The sequence below is a fragment of the Mus caroli genome, chromosome 6, assembly GCF_900094665.2.
Source record: "Mus caroli chromosome 6, CAROLI_EIJ_v1.1, whole genome shotgun sequence".
In the NCBI taxonomy this organism is placed as follows: Eukaryota; Metazoa; Chordata; class Mammalia; order Rodentia; family Muridae; genus Mus; species Mus caroli.
The window spans coordinates 29,429,806-29,445,617 of NC_034575.1; the positions used below are offsets into that span (position 1 = coordinate 29,429,806).

The 15,812-nt window shown below is 43.6% G+C and overlaps 1 protein-coding gene and 1 long non-coding RNA gene across 5 annotated transcripts in view; one reads left to right on the plus strand and one right to left on the minus strand.

The window, feature by feature from the left end:
- Cald1 (caldesmon 1) overlaps positions 1-15,812 on the plus strand; it is a 177,756-nt gene that overhangs the window by 48,884 nt on the left and 113,060 nt on the right. For all 4 annotated transcript variants that reach the window (XM_029478318.1, XM_029478314.1, XM_029478315.1 and 1 more), the window contains exon 2: positions 13,924-14,012. The gene's annotated coding sequence lies outside the window, so the exon portion shown is untranslated. The remainder of the gene's footprint in view (positions 1-13,923; positions 14,013-15,812) is intronic.
- On the minus strand, positions 3,015-5,827 carry LOC115031298. The gene is made up of 3 exons (XR_003836910.1): positions 5,505-5,827; positions 3,844-3,917; positions 3,015-3,185 (listed from the first exon to the last, which is right to left on the minus strand). It is a non-coding gene; the product is annotated as an uncharacterized LOC115031298 (long non-coding RNA).

The following is a 15,812-nucleotide window of genomic DNA, read 5'->3' on the forward strand; positions in this document are numbered from 1 at the left end:
TGGAGGACTGTCCTCCGCCTCGGAGTGTCACTCCCTGATTGGCTGCAGCCCATCAGCCAGAGTTGTCATCACGGGAAAGGCAGAGCACATGGGGTGGGAAACTACCCCAGCGCATGTGCAGATGGTTTGTTTACTACTTAGAACACAGGTGTCAGTGCCATCTTATAATGGCGAATGTGAGGACGGCTCCTTACAAACTCATGTCTAAATATTGAGCCTAATGAGGTGTCTGTTGGTGTTTTGTTGGCATAGAAATAAGGAAACCATTGTGCTTCAAAAACACTATTCTATAGAGATACCATGAGATTAATGTAGACGTGGGTTTCACTTCCTCATCGATGTCTGCATGACTTCTTTCACTTGATTAAAAATATATTTGGGGCCAGAAGATAAATCAATAGGTAAAATTGCTTTCAGCTTGCCATGCAAGTCTGATGGCCTGAATTCAATCCCTGGAACCCTGATGGAAGGAGAAAACTGCCCACTAAAGGCTGTATGCTGACTTCTCCTCTGACCTGTGCCATAGGACAGGCGTGCTCACATTCACATATACAATACACAGAGAGAGAGAGAGACAGAGACAGAGACAGAGACAGAGACAGACAGAGACAGAGAGACACAGAGAGAGACAGAGACACAGAGACAGAGAGATGCAGAAACAGAGATATTTAGATTTTATTTTTTAACATGTGTGTCTGTGTGTCTGTGTGTCTGTGTGTCTGTGCATGGAAGGTACAATGCTCACAGAAGCCAGAGGAGGGAATTGGATTTCTTAAAGTACAAATTACAGGCAGTTATGAGTCACCTCATCTAGGTGCTAGAAATGGAACTTGGGTTCATCTGCAAAAGTAGAACACTTTCTTAACTGCTGAGCCACTTCTCCAGCAATCAATAATAATTAAGATCAATTGTTATTATTTTGTTTTTCCCAGACAAGGTTTCTCTGTGTAACCCTGGCTATTCTAGAGCTCACTCTGTAGACCAGGTTAGCCTCAAACTCACAGAGATCTGCTTGTCTCTGCCTCCTGAGAGCTGAGATTAAAGGCGTGTGTGTTGCTACCACCCAGCTGACCACTTATATTTTAAGAAAGATAGCTTTCTGGCTTTAAGTTGGGACAATGAGAGATTAAAGCTTACATACTGTTTACATTTTATCAATTAGTTCATGGAATTTCCAATAAAAAGATTAACACTGGGCTTCAGTGAGGCCTGCCTGGACCCTTGAGATCAGCTCTCTTCTGGTTGAAGGAAGGACATTGGATAGTGATGATTTCATTTGGATCTGAACGTGGACAAGGACAAGCATCTGGACACTTCATTTGATGCACACTGAGCAGTCAACATGTTCTCAGCGTCATCGCTGGCTCTGGGGATACAGAAATGAATGTAACTGAAGTAGCCTACTGCTTATTTGCCCCATGAAAGTCAATGTTGTCAGTGTGAGAGCAGGGAGCTCGTCTCTCTCCACCCCTGCTGTCCTTAGCAAGCTCCAGCTGGTGGCTAGAAGTCCAGTCCCAGGTAAGACTTGACTCTGCCTCATAAGGTAGAAATAGTGAAAGATCGTTCTTAGATTATTTGTTCCTATGCGAGGACTAATCCCTGTGTCTAAAACAGACTTAGAGGAGCACACGGGCAGAGCCAGGTGTTTTTCTTCCATCCAGGAAACACGATGCGGCAGAATGAGTCGAGTTTATAGGATGACTTTGAATCCTTCCAGCTACTTTTTAAATGGGATCACATGAAACCTAGCCCTTTTGATGATGGTGTCACAAGTGACTTATGCGGGGAATTTCACATGGAAATTACCTCACTGGAGGCCTGCTTTGGTGTTCAAGTGCCTAGAGGCTGGGGCAGGTGCCTAGAGGGCTTACTGCTTGTTTCGCTCTCCTCTGTGTGGTTTCCAAAAGGGCAAAGCAAACTGCAGAAATCAAAGAGCATTGAACTCTTAGTTTGAAAACATCTCAAGGCAATCAAGAAGGGAACTGACCCAGTCTCTAAAATCAGAGGTTGTGATTTGTCCCCAAACATCAGACAGCCAACTTTTGCTAAATTAACTTGGTTGATGGGTAGTCATACAGAATGACATTCTATAAATAGAACAGATTTGGGGGCTGGAGAGCTGGCTCAGTTAGTAAAGAGTTTGTCATATAACCGTGAGAGAACTTGAGTTTGGGTCTCCAGTATCCATGAAAAAAAAATCAAGCTGGGGGATCTGAGACAAGCAAAATCTTAAAGCTTACTGGCCAGTCAGGACATCCAAATTATCAACCTGCCAGTTAGGTGGTAGACCCCCACTTAAAACAAGGTGCAGGGGGACTGAGAAAAACACTAATATCAATCTCTGGCCTCTATACATGTATACCCCCATCATTGCCACCCAGAGAGAGAGAGAGAGACAGATACAGATACAGAGACAGACAGAGAGAGATTTAGGATTTAGAATGCAGTTCTTCCCACTGCCAGCTGAGAAGACTTGGGGGAAATCATTTAGTCTCTGTCGACCTTCCTAGACCCCATCATAAAATATTTCCAGTAATATTTGTCTTGCTGACCTCTGGGGTTGCCATTAAAATCACTCCAGAGAGGGTGTGCTGGCTAGTTTTATGTCAGCTTGACACAAGGGAGAACCATGAGGGAAGAAGGAGCCTCAGCTGAGAAATGAGCCCACCCGATTGGCCTGTGGTGCGTTTTCTTGATTGGTGACATGTGTGGAAGGAGGACATAAGCTCACTGTGGGAAGTACCACTCCTTGGCCAGTGGTCCTGGGTGCTGTAAGAAGGCAGGCCACATAAGCCACGAGGGGCAAGCCAGTAACCAGGGCTGCTCCTTGGCATCTACATCGAATCTTACCTCCACATTCCTGCCTTGGTTTCTTGCCCCGATTTCCCTGGATGATGGACTACAAACTGCAAGATGAAATAAACCTTTTCCTCCCCAACTTGATTTTGCTCATGGTGTTTTATCACAGAAAAAGAAAGCATAACTAAGACATAGAGAATTCTGAAGCTCTGTTTATTGTAGTTGCGCCGCTCTTACATTCTTAACTCCGCTGAGATGCCCCCAAGTGTTGCATGGAAATCGGTCCACAAAGGGTTCCTCTCTTATGTGATAGAGGCATTATTGCCTAATGACCAGCTGCTTCATTCCCACCAAGCATTCCAGACATTTCAGAGCAGGAACAAGGTCTATGGGAAAAGTCAAAAGGAGACCGGTCAGAGGAATTCCACTGGCTGTTCCCAGGGCCCTGTGTACAAAATGGCCCCCTGTGCCTTGTTATTTTTCTGTGGTCGCTGATGTCTACAGCTTCCTATATGAGGGCAAATGCAGATCTGGGTGACAGTGAATGAGCAGTAAGTGTGTCCATAACTAGTTTTCTAGTACAAAGGGCGTGTGTCTCATCTATGGGATTGTGCCCTCCACCCAGGGCTGCTCCTTGGCATCTACATCGAATCTTACCTCCACATTCCTGCCTTGATTTCTTGCCCTGATTTACAGTACTCTTCAACGGTAAAAGCAAACAGCACAGGGCTGTCGTTCTTTCGGCTAAGGACAGTGACATGCTCAAACTTTCCCAGGGCTCCACACGGCTGACTTCAGCTGGTGTTCTAGGACAATGTGGTACTAGCTTCTGACCTAAACCTTCTGCTTGTGGACGTTGTACATCGTGGTGCGCACTAGGCTCCGCACCACGATGTACAACGTCCACAAGCAGGGTGGGTATGGGGGACTTTTAGGATAGCATTGGAAATGTAAATGAGGAAAATACCTAATTTAAAAAAATGGACTCACTGGACACCTTAGCCTAAGGCTCTGTGGTGCATGGCAAAGTTGGGAAGCACCTACCATCTTGTTGGAGTGGAACAAGATTATTCTGTTCTGGCTGTTCCTCGCCTTGGCTTTCGGCTTACTTTAAGCAACTGGAAATAAAAGAAATCATGACATATAGCTCTGTCCCCAGGCATTGAAAATGTAACCCGTAAGTCAAAACTATTACTAGAAAAAGAATTAAGACTTTGTTTTGTGGGTTAGAGAAATGGTTCCGTGGCTAAGAGTATTTGCTGCTCTTGTGATGGGCCCAGGTTTGGTTCCCAGCACCTACATGATGCCTCCTAACTATCTGTAACCCCAGTTCCAAGGAATCCAACACTCTCTTCTGGCCTGTGTGGGTGCTACATGCATATGGTGTGTGTGTGTGTATGTGTGTGTGTGCGTGTACATGGACCACACATACACATAAAAATTGTATATATACATATATATGCACATACATACATATGTGATAGTGCAGGTACCCATGCAGTCCAGAAGAGGACACTGGATTCCCTGAAGCAAGAGTGACAGGTGGTTGTGAGCCATCCATTTGGGTGCTGGACACTCAAGTCCTCTGGAAAATCATTAAGCTTTCTTACCTGCTGAGCCATCTCTACAGTCCTTTTAATATATATAAAAATTAAGGGCAGACAACATACAAGACCAAACCAGACAAAGCCCTAGCATGGAGAAGAGGAAGTAGACACAAAGCCCCACCTCTAACCAAGAAGCTATTTGTAACTGATATGGACTAGAAAAAAGAAAAATCAGTTTTCTCCAATGGAGTCTTTGAGCATATCAACCCCATTAATGCCGGCCACACCCAGGACTAGATGGCTAACAAACAAACTCCATTGTTTTGTTTGGGGTTTGTTTTTTGGGGGGGCTTATATTAGGTTTTTGTTGTTGCTGTTTTGTTTTTGTTTTTGAGACACACAGAGAGAGAGAGAGAGAGAGAGACAGAACCTGAGGATGAGAGTGTAAGGAGGTTTGAAGACATTTAGGGAAGGCATTTAGGGAGATGAAAAATATAATCAAAATATATTGTATAAAAACTTTTTAAAATAAAAATCAACCTTAAAAAAAAAGAGCCGGGTGTGGTGGCACACGCCTTTAATCCCAGCACTCAGGAGGCAGAGGCAGGCTGATTTCTGAGTTCGAGGCCAGCCTGGTCTACAAAGTGAGTGCCAGGACAGCCAGGGCTGTACAGAGAAACCCTGTCTCAAAAAACCAAAAAAAAAAAAAAAAAAAAACCAGAAGATTACGAGCCAGAGGGATGAGTCAGTGAGTGACAGGTTTGCCATTGAAATCCTGACAACCCGAGTTTGAGCTGGGGCCCACGTAAATATTTGGCTAGCATGAATTTTGGACTTAGTAGGTTACAAAGGGAAGAAGACATGCAGCTGGGAGTGATTGGAGGGACTGGAGCGGTATGGGGAGTGGATAAGATCAAAGCACACTAAGTACATATGTGAAATTCCTGAAGAGTAAATAAAAATTTGTTAAGTGGAAGGTGAACACATGACCTCCACATGTGCACTGTGGCATGTGTGTGCCCTCCCCTCGCCAACACACACCATGCACACACACATACATACACAGTAATATATTTAAAAATGAAGCCCATTACTTCTTAGCACCTTGGAACCCAAGCAGTTAACATCACACACAACACATGAAGCTCCGGCACTCACCAAGAAAGGATGGCGAAGGGATGGTGAAGTGATTAGATGGTAGGGACATCCCATCAGACTGTCTCAACAGCCTGAGGCTTGTCCAGGCCAGGCTTCCACCCCTCAGGATGTTCAATGGCCATGCTAAACGCCAGCCTCAGGTAAACAGTGATCTCTGAATTGAAGGATGTTGTTTTCCTCAGAAGTCTGCGTCTTACAACGTCCGCATCCACGAGAAAGTTATCAAAGACATCAACCACTTTCCCATGAGAAATCTAGAACTTTCATCATTACATAAATGACTCTTTCCTCCCTGGTGCTTCCAGCAAGTAGAGAACTCTTCACAGTGCTTTAAAAATAAACATCTGACCTCCGTTCGCCCTGCTCTGGATGTGTTCTTACTGCTTCTCCAATCAGAAACCATCTTGCCTAGAAAAATCTACCCCGTTCTTCTGTTAAAAATGGAAAGAACTTGGCTGAAGCAAGAGCGGCATGAATTATTCCCAGGCCATGGAAAAATAGAGAGCAGTGCAGCTAAGAGCCTCATTTAAAACATCAAAGCCTTTTCTCTGCATTTTATGTGTTCTTATTTTATTCCAAAAAGGAAAGATTTCCCCTGTCTTCATACTTTACAAATAGGCTCCTCTGAAATCCCAGATTTAAACTATACACTTTGCCTTCCTTGAAATTTTAAGAACTCTGTAAAGTTTCCTTAGCTTCTGCAGCTTGCTATGGTCACATGATCACATAGAAATAGATGCTGGGTGGGGTAGGGGAGGGTTTCTCTGCTTTCCAGATGCAGAAGAGCAATGAAGGGTGAAGAAAGAAGCCGATACTCACAGGGGGGCTCATAGTGTGCTAAACTCATCCTAGTTTCCTCTTTCCTTCCCTGTTATCTGTTCACTCGCTCAGGTACCCAGCAGGCTTGGGTGAAGTGATGAAATACTTGCCATCAATGAGCTGGTACTAGAACAACTGGAGTGAGAGGCTATCCCAAAAGCTGTTGCCTGTCTGTGGGATATGTTCTTCTAGCTGGGCTGCCTTGTCTGGCCTCAAGGGGAGAGGATGCACCCAGCCCCACAGAGACTTGATGTGCCAGGGTGGGGGAATAGTCAGAGGGGCCTCCACCCTCTCAGAGGAGAAGCTGGGGAGTATTGTGGGTTGTGGGAAAGGGGTGACTGGGAGGAGGGGCAGTGAGCAGGATGTAAAGTGAATTAAAATATTTTATATATATAATTTTATATATTATATAAGATCATTATATTTTTATATATAATGTATTATATGTTTATTATATAAAATTAAAATGTATTATATATTACATATATCATATATATGTATAAAACACTGAGGAGGGAAGATGGGAAGGGAAGGAGGAGTTGGAGGAGAAGGAGAGAGAGAGAGAGAGAGAGAGAGAGAGAGAGAGAGAGAGAGAGAGAGAGGTTAGTGCCATTGAGGGATTAACAAAATGTTCCAAAAGCTGAGGAGAGGAGGCATTCTTCAAGGTGATTGTTACAATTCTTAGTAATAATTTGATATTAAGGTAATTGGTATGCAAAATGAATTTCCTTCAAAGCACAGCTCTGTTAGGTGCAGTCTATATATCCCCACATTCTTCCACAGTTCCATGATGCATTACCTATGCCCAGCCAGCTGAGCACGTTGAAGCTTCGTCTGCTGTCTAGCAAATCTATCTTTGCTACTCATTTATACAAATATTCTCACAAATATTCTCATGTTCGTAATTCCATAGTGGCATTAAAAATATGTTCCACTAAAATAACAACAAGAAGAGATTCTCATGCATGAAGTAAAGACCCGTGCTAAGGGGTGGGAGAGGTGGCCCAATGGCTAAGAGCACTTGGTCGCTCTTGCTGAGATACTCAGCTCACTTCCCAGTACCCATCACAACCAGTCCCAGAGGATCCAACACACCCTTCTGCACTCTGCAGTCTCCTGCAGGCAAGCAGGGCACCCAAGTTCATGCAGACAAACACACTCACACTAAAAGATTGTCATTGTAATTGTAAATTGTAAAACTATGATGAAATACAACTCTACAACAGGTGAACTTTATAAAATAAATATAAAAGCCAAAAAGAAAAAGGGCATCTACAATTTTAAAGCAAAGGGCATCTCTTGCTTACGGTCTTGTCATGCATGCAGGCTGCTGGAGACTGGTTTGGAGAGGTGTTGGTGATTGTGAGGAGGACACATGGTAGACAGTGAGCAATGACTGTAGAGCCTGGGAAGTTTCAGAGCATCCTAGATAAGAAGTAGTCCTTGAATTTGACCTGTCTTGGTAGGGTCCAGTTGCAAAGATATTCAGTATTTCCCTTCTAAGGTATGACAAGCCAAAACAAATATGGAAAGGTCACCAAGTCACTGGTAAATAATCCAGGGTTGACTTTTAATTTAGAAATAACGGACCAAATTGATCCCAGCCTCTTTCTGTGGCATATTGATTCATGTTGCCTTGAACTTTCTCTCATTGTTTATCCTTCTTTTTTACCTTGTTATTTTCCTGCTGATAAAAATAGGTGGCTGAGGGCACGGGACCTTTGTGACTTGATCTATTCTAGAGCTCACAAACTCCCTCCATTTTTCCTCCTTGCAGATTGGGGTTTCCTTTAGGCCTAGGCATGTGCAATACAAAGAACCTTGAAATGATATATAACGCGCAGAAAATCATACAGCCCTTAACTGTATGATCACCTTAACCACGTGAAGAATTTTCACATAGTAGACATGCCTGTGAGGTCAGCATCTATAGGAACAAAGGCACTCGGAAGCTCCCTCCAGGACTTACTGCCATCATTGCTACCTTATTCTGATCTCTGATGCCAGATGTACATCTAAGTTTATATTGACGGACTATGATAATTTTGGGTGTCTTGTCTAACCTCATGTCTCTCAGATGGATTTCCTCCGTTCTCGGTGCCATATTGTTTCATTCTTTGCCTGACACAGTTTCTCTGCTTCGAGGTTGATTGACACTAAGGTGACTTTCTCTGTGACTACAGTGAAAGGCGATGCTCTGAAGATTCTGGTTACTGTTGTCTGACAAACACACACAGTAGCAAAATTACAGTTATGAAGTAGCAATGCAAATAATGTTATGGTGCAGGGTCACCACAGCATGACAAAACTGTATTAAAGGGAAGATTGAGAACCACTGTTCTAAGGGAAAAACTCCCTCTCTCAGCAGCCAGCAATTGCTAGTAGCTCCTAGGCTAGAGGTAGGTGTTGATCGCCTTCACTGCTCCATGCTGGGATGTTGCCTGGCTTGATCTTATGTACAGGTCTTGTGCACAGCTACTGAGTTTGTGTATGTAACTGTCCTGCTGTATCCTGTAATACAGTTTCCTTATAACCCCACAGCTTCTGGCTCTTACATCTTTCCATCCTCCTCTTCCCACAACAATCCCCAAGCTTTAGAAGGAGGAGGTGTGATATGGATGCCCCAGTTAGAGCCAAGCACTGAGAAGGTCCTCATTCTCTGCATGCTGACCAGTGGTCAGAGTCTGGGCTAACACCTTTTACGATTAGCTGCTCTGCTGAGAGTTCAGCAGTACGCTAATCTATGGGCATAGCAACAAATCATTAGGACTTAGTTCAAGTTACACTCTAGAGCTATAGTACTAAACCAGCATGGCACTGACATTTAAAAAGACATGTTACCCAGTGGAATAGAACTGAGGGCCCAGATATAAATAAATGAATACTTCTACATCCACCTGTTTCAGACCAAGAGTCAAAACAAAAATCACAGACTGGAAGAAAGATAGCATCCCCAAGAAGTGGTGATGGTCACCCTCCTTCTTCTTCCTTCTCTCCCTCCTTCTCTCATTCCCTTTCCTCTCCTCCCTCCTCCTTTCCTTTCCCCTCCTCCTCCTCCTCTTCCTCCTCCCCTTCCTCCTCCCCCTCTTCTTTCTCCTCCTTTCCTTCCCATCCCTTTTGTTGTTGTTGTTGTTCATTTGTTCTCTCAAAGTATAATAGACATACAGCAAAATGGATCCTTTTTAGTTGAGTTCTGAACTTTTTGTAGTAGCTAATAACTACCACAAATAAGATCTACAAGAGCCCCAAGATCAAACTCTCCTTGTAAACTCTAAGCGTTTGCTGTGCACCTCTGTGGCACAACACAAGAGAAGTGTGCTCTTTGTGTTTCCTTTGTGTTCTATTTTGTTATGAGACAAGCACTCGCAACATAGACCAGGGTGACCTTGAGCTCAATACTGTAGCTCAGGCTGGCCTCAGCTCCCCAGTGCTAAGATTACAAGCATGTGCTGCCTTGCCTTGTGGGGTTTTGCAGTCCTCTTGTGCCATCTTGTTTGAGGACAGTGGCTGTCTTGGTAGAAAGCACTGGATTTGGGGGTAAGGGGGGCTCTACTGCTTTCCTTCTCTCTGGGATGGTGACCCCTGAGCTTCCAGCTATTGCAGCAGCTTTCTGATGCCTTAGGAGAGATCTTATATTTTAGTCAAGTTTTTCTGCTGTCTCCAATCATATAACATTGGGCTGTCCCAAGCTAGTCTCCTCTAGGCAGGTACCTCAGTTGGTCTATACACACTCAACAAGCTCGTCAAAAGCCTGCTTCATATCAGGTTTTGTAACTGGTTCTAGAAAAGCCTTAGCAACTATGATAACTCCCGGTGTTGAGTCAGGGAGAGATCTTTGGAGTAAGACTATTATGGCTTACATTTCAACTCTATCATTATTAACTATGCAGTAATGATCCTGAATCTGTTTCTTTACTTTAAGGTGGTGAACACTGAACAAGGTAACACATGCCAAGTCCCTTGGACATAGCAGTTACTCAGTAAGCTCTAGACACTACTATGTGATATGTTATTATTTCTAATATACTCATCTCTTAGAAGTGTTAGGGATGGGATAGTACTGGGTGGTCCTGGAAGGAGAGTGAACTGGCCTTTTTTTTTTCACAGTTACAAGGTCTTCCACATGTGTTAGGATTCATAACACAGCTCTTTCCCTTATTCCCTTAAAAGATCAAATAACTATATATAAACCATATGAGTTGAAGATACCTTAAAAACTATTCTCCAAGTGCTTTATATTGGGCTGAGGAACTGAGAGACCAGGATAGTTAAGCAACTCATTCAAGATCCGTCTGCTCATTGGTGTTTATGTAAATGCCCTAAAATTGTCCATTCCCTCCATTCTAACAGACTTCCAACTTCCATACTCAACTACACATGCGAGGCAGAGACGAGTACTAATGTTTTATTTACCACTGACTCCTTTTTGAATAGACTCCGCAGATCTGTTTTTAAATATTTTATTTTAATATCCATCTCCATGGGTACCTGATTCCCTGCCAACCGAGGCTGGAAGAGTCGCTTCCTGTTCCTTTCTCATTGTGAGCATCACGTCCTGTCGCTTTGCCTGCTCTGCAGGTCACTAGATGCATGTTCTGTCTTACCATCCAGCACAAAAGCCTGAATGGAACACATGTAAGGCCACACGAAAAACTCTTCATGCTCCCAAGTGTGTAGAAGTGCCTCTCAACCTTATCCACAACACAAAGTATCTGGTGTTCTTCTGGCCTCTTATAGCATCTACCTAGACCCTCATGTTTCCTACCATGATAGCACTTCTATGAAAAACACCTTCTGAGTGACCATCCCCAAATCCCATGGGGACAGAGCAGTGTGGATGAGTTTCACAATCACAAGCATACAAAAGTCCACACCAGTATTTGCTATTGGAACATTGTTCTCAGAGTTCTATGCAGTGGTCTTCTTCCATGAGCTGTACCTTCAGTCTAGCCATCTACTCTTCATTAAAGACCATCCTCCCCCATCTGTCTCAGTACATTTTCTGCTGCTAATAGAATGATGCAGGATGGGTAATTTGTAAAGAAAAGAAATTGAGATGGGTGTGGTGGCCCATGCTTCAATCCCAGCACTCAGGAGTTCAGAAGCAGGTGGATCTCTGAATTTGACGCCAGCCTGGTCTATATAATGAGTTCCAGGTCAGCCAGGGCTGTGTAGAAAGACCATCAAAATCTCACACACACACACACACACACACACACACACACACACACACACACACAGCACTTGGCTTCTCACAGTTTCTAAGGCTGGAAAAGTCAATACCAAGGTGAGGGCTTCTAGATCCTTTATGTTGTGTGTGATACCAAGAGTGTTCTGGTCTCTCTTTTCTCAGAAAGCCACTGATTCCATCATGATGGCCCTACCACAGTGACCTGGTCTATTCCTGATTATTAGGCTCCCAAAACTCCATTCCAAATTCCATCAACATGTGAATTTGGGGATTAGGTTTCCAGTGTATGGACTTTGGGGAGAACTGACATGATCAAACTAGACTAGTAACCCTACCTACTCCAGTAGCCTCTATAACATCCTGTTGTTTAGTTTACTTAATCAAAAGTATGCATTGGCTTTAGTTGAGCAGCATGTGAGCTCCATGAAAATAGACTCCCTGTTCATCATCACATTCCTAGTCCTGGAGCAGAGTACTCACTCAATAAGTAAGCAGACTATGGCTTCAGACAAACCTATCCTGCTTTGTCAACCTCTGGGTTGAGTACTGGCTTCACTACTTCCTAACTGGAAGTGACAAGGAGTCATGAGGCTTGCTGGCCTTAACTTACCACTTAAACACAGCGAACTTTTAAATCCTTATCCTACAAGGTTTTTATAGTGATCAAATGAAATACAAGTGTGTGATGTGCTAACACAATTCTTAATAAATAATAACTAATACTGTTACTTTCATATAATGAGTACAAAGGATATTGTGTATCAAGTATTATTTGCTAGAAATAATAATGTTGACATTCCGAGTCCTAATTCAGCAGTGGAAGGTAACATGTTAAATTAATTCTTCAAATGGTACTTCGTGTTGGATAAAGTATCAGCCAATTGTATTAAGTTCGCTAATTTAACCTTTGCAATGGCTCATTGTTGTAGCAAGACATTACCTGAAACTCTTTTGTGGTATCCATTTGGAAATATCTTGAGTCTGATGGCAAAGAGACAATCTCTCCTTTCCTGTCATTACACCCTGGTTCTCCCATAGTGAAGGTTTTCGTGTATAATCCATTTCTCCCCATGCCTGAGTAGATGCTTAATTCAAAGGAGCAATAAATAGCGCCTGGCTGTTTGCCACCAGCTTGCTAGGGTCTGGGGAAGGACGACGGGCTCATTCGCCATGTGTCTAGCTCCCTCCCTCCCTTCCTTTACCTCAGTCTTTTCCTTCCTTAAGTACGTCTGGTCTAGACTCAGCTTGGACTGCAGAGAGCTTGGCAAGGGTTTCAGAGCAGGGTCAGCCAGAATGTCTGTGCTTGGCACTGCACGGTCGGCTCTGGCTAGAAGTGATAAGGTGAGGGATGGTTCCCACGGACAGGGATTGCCTTGAAACAGAGTAGAAAATCCACCCGTTTCTCATCTGCAGACCCGCAACCCGAGCACAAAGGGAAAGGCTTCTCTTCCAGTTCTTTTGTTAGTTGCTTTGTTTTTCTGTCTCACTCTCAGGACAGTGCACACGCACGCATGCACGCACGCAAGGGCACTAGGACAAAAAGGGATTTTCCACCTACATTGAGCATACTTCTTTCCCTAGTTTCCCTTCACTCACTCCCTTTTTCAAAAAGTAAAAATGCTGAATATGTTAGGAACAGAGAAAAAGAAAGTAGGCAAATAGGTGTCAGTCCTGTCAGAGTAGGTGTATGGCCACCTCCTTCTCTTCCTCGATATTTAGGATAACATGACATTTACTTTCTTTAAAATGAAAATGTATGATAATCCCCCATATACATACATACATACATACATATATACGTAAGGGGGGGGCTTATTCTTATGTATGTGGTACACTTGTGGACGTCGGTGGACAACCTTCCTGTCAAGTCCCACCTTTCCACCATCTTTGACCAGGGTTCAGCAGGCACGCTGGACAGGCAGCTCCTGGAGATTCTCCTGTCTCCAACTCGCATGCCCCTGGGCTTACAGACTTTGGGATACTGCCTCTACCTTTACGTGGATTCTGGAGACCTGAACTCAGGTGGTCTAGCGTGTATTCAGCAAGCACCTTTACCTGCTGAGCCATCTCCCCATGCACAATAGCTATTTCTAAACCAGGCCTATGTTCTTCCTTCAGCACTCGACTAACGATGGTACATGAGAGAGAATCAATATCTGAAATATGCATTTAGAGCTGGGGGCGATGGCTCCGTGGGTAGCTCGCTTGCCTCCAAGCCTGAGGTCTCAGGTTCAGTCCCCAGAACCCACACAGTAGAAGGAGATGACTCCAAGTATCCTCTGACCACCATTCTACACTGTGGCACACACTCAGAGAATAAATAATAAATAAATATACAAGAATGAATGTATACTCTACATTGACTATAGGTAATTATACTTAATTATTCAATCTTCCATTTTCTTTCAGATAGTCAACAACAGATTTCAAGATCATCAAATCCAACCCACGGGGGTGGACAGTCAAAGGTTCAGAAGTAGACACCTGACTGCTTCTGTGTAAGTAGAGTTTGTTGCTTTGGGCTCTGCTTACAGTACTTATATAACCTCTCTGCCTGATTTGCTGAATTCTTGCTTTTAAAGTTACCTCATAAAAAACCAGCCCTGCTTGCTACTCCTCTTCTTGTTTAGTTAGCACTCAGTGAATCTGATAGACTTTATCAAGGTTTTGAGGAATATTTTCCTGGTTTATAATTTGACTTTCTGTTATTTCTCTTTCTTACACATGTAATTTGTTTGCTTGCTCCTGATACAAGCCCTGGCTAGCCTGGAACTCACTTTGTAGACCAGGCTAAACTTTAGGTCACAGAGATCTGCCCGCCTCTACTCTCAAGTGCTGGGATTAAAGGTGTAAGCCACTGTGTGTAACTTCATGTGTAATTTCTTAAGACACATGAACTGTTCACTAACTATGACTGATACTGTAGTCTTGAAGCAATAAAGAGGATGCCTCTGCCACACCTAAGCTCAACGTTGGGAAAAGGCTAGCGACTTCAGGAGTAATGGATCACCTACCCTTTCAAACAAGTGGCTCACTCACTCTTCTGTTGCTGTAATAAACCAGGGTCAAAAGCAACGAGGAGATAAATGTGTTTATTTTAGCTCACAGTTCTGGAGAGGTCAGAGTCCATCATGACAGGGAACCGTAGCAGCAGGCAGCAGGAACAGGAAGCAGAGAGATCACATTTCAAGGGTAACAAACTGGGAGGTGAGCTGGAAATGGGGTTAGTATGTAACCCTTCAAAGATGCCCTCCAGCAAGACTCCACATCCTAAAAGTTCTATAGCCTCCCAAACAACATCACCAGTTCGGACCATGTGACTATAAGGCATTTCTTATTTAAACCACCACAAGTCTACCAGTCGAAGCACCCACTCGAGGAGCACAGAAAGGCTTTTCTAAGATAGGGTGTGGAGAACAAAGGAAATGGAGGGGGGGTGCCTTAATTCAAAGAAGGGTTTTTGGTTTGATTTGGTTCTTGGCTTTTGGTTTGCTTGTTTGCTTGTTTGTTTTCAGAAATTTAGCACCATTCAGACAATTACTGTCTCAGGATTCTTTCAGTTGTACCTTATTCACCCCTGGTCCTTTGGCTTCTTCATATCCTTGGTTCTCTTTTAGCAAAACCTCTCTTGGGGTAGGTGTGTGTATGTGTGTGTGTGTGTGTGTGTCTGTATTTCTATGTTTGTGTCTGTGTGTATTTGGATTGTGTGACTATTAGCAGAAAAGGCTGTGTGTGTCTGTCTGTCCATCTTCCTCAGTCTGTGTGCCTGTGTGTATTTGGACTGTGTGACTATTCACAGAACAGGCTGTCAAAGGTCTACAAACTCCTTCTCTGTATACCCCCACCCTTTGCAATGCCAGCTCTCTTAAAGTACTCACTCCCATCCTTCTCTCCTTATGGTCCTAAAGTAGCCGAGAAGGAGGTACCCATTGTTGTGGACCTGTTCCCAAAATGCCACTGACACTTGATTCTGGAACTTATACAATTTCTACTTCTATAAAATAAGAAAATTGGAAGAAAAAAAAAGCAGCACTGGGAAAATCCAGTGAATGGTGGCCCGTGGCCAGGAGAGGTGCCTCCCAACTGTGTTTCATTAAGTTCAGGCACCTAACAGACTTGAGGGAAAAGACCACTTTTCCTGTAAGTACGTGAAAGACACGCTTTGAGTTGTAAGCACCTAGAAGCCTTTGCTCTTGTTTCAGGCAGCATGAATGGGCAACTTCATAACCACTGTGGGCCAATATGTTAAGAAACAGTTGAGGCTCCAGATGGAAAGAGAAGTTTAGGAATTTATTTTC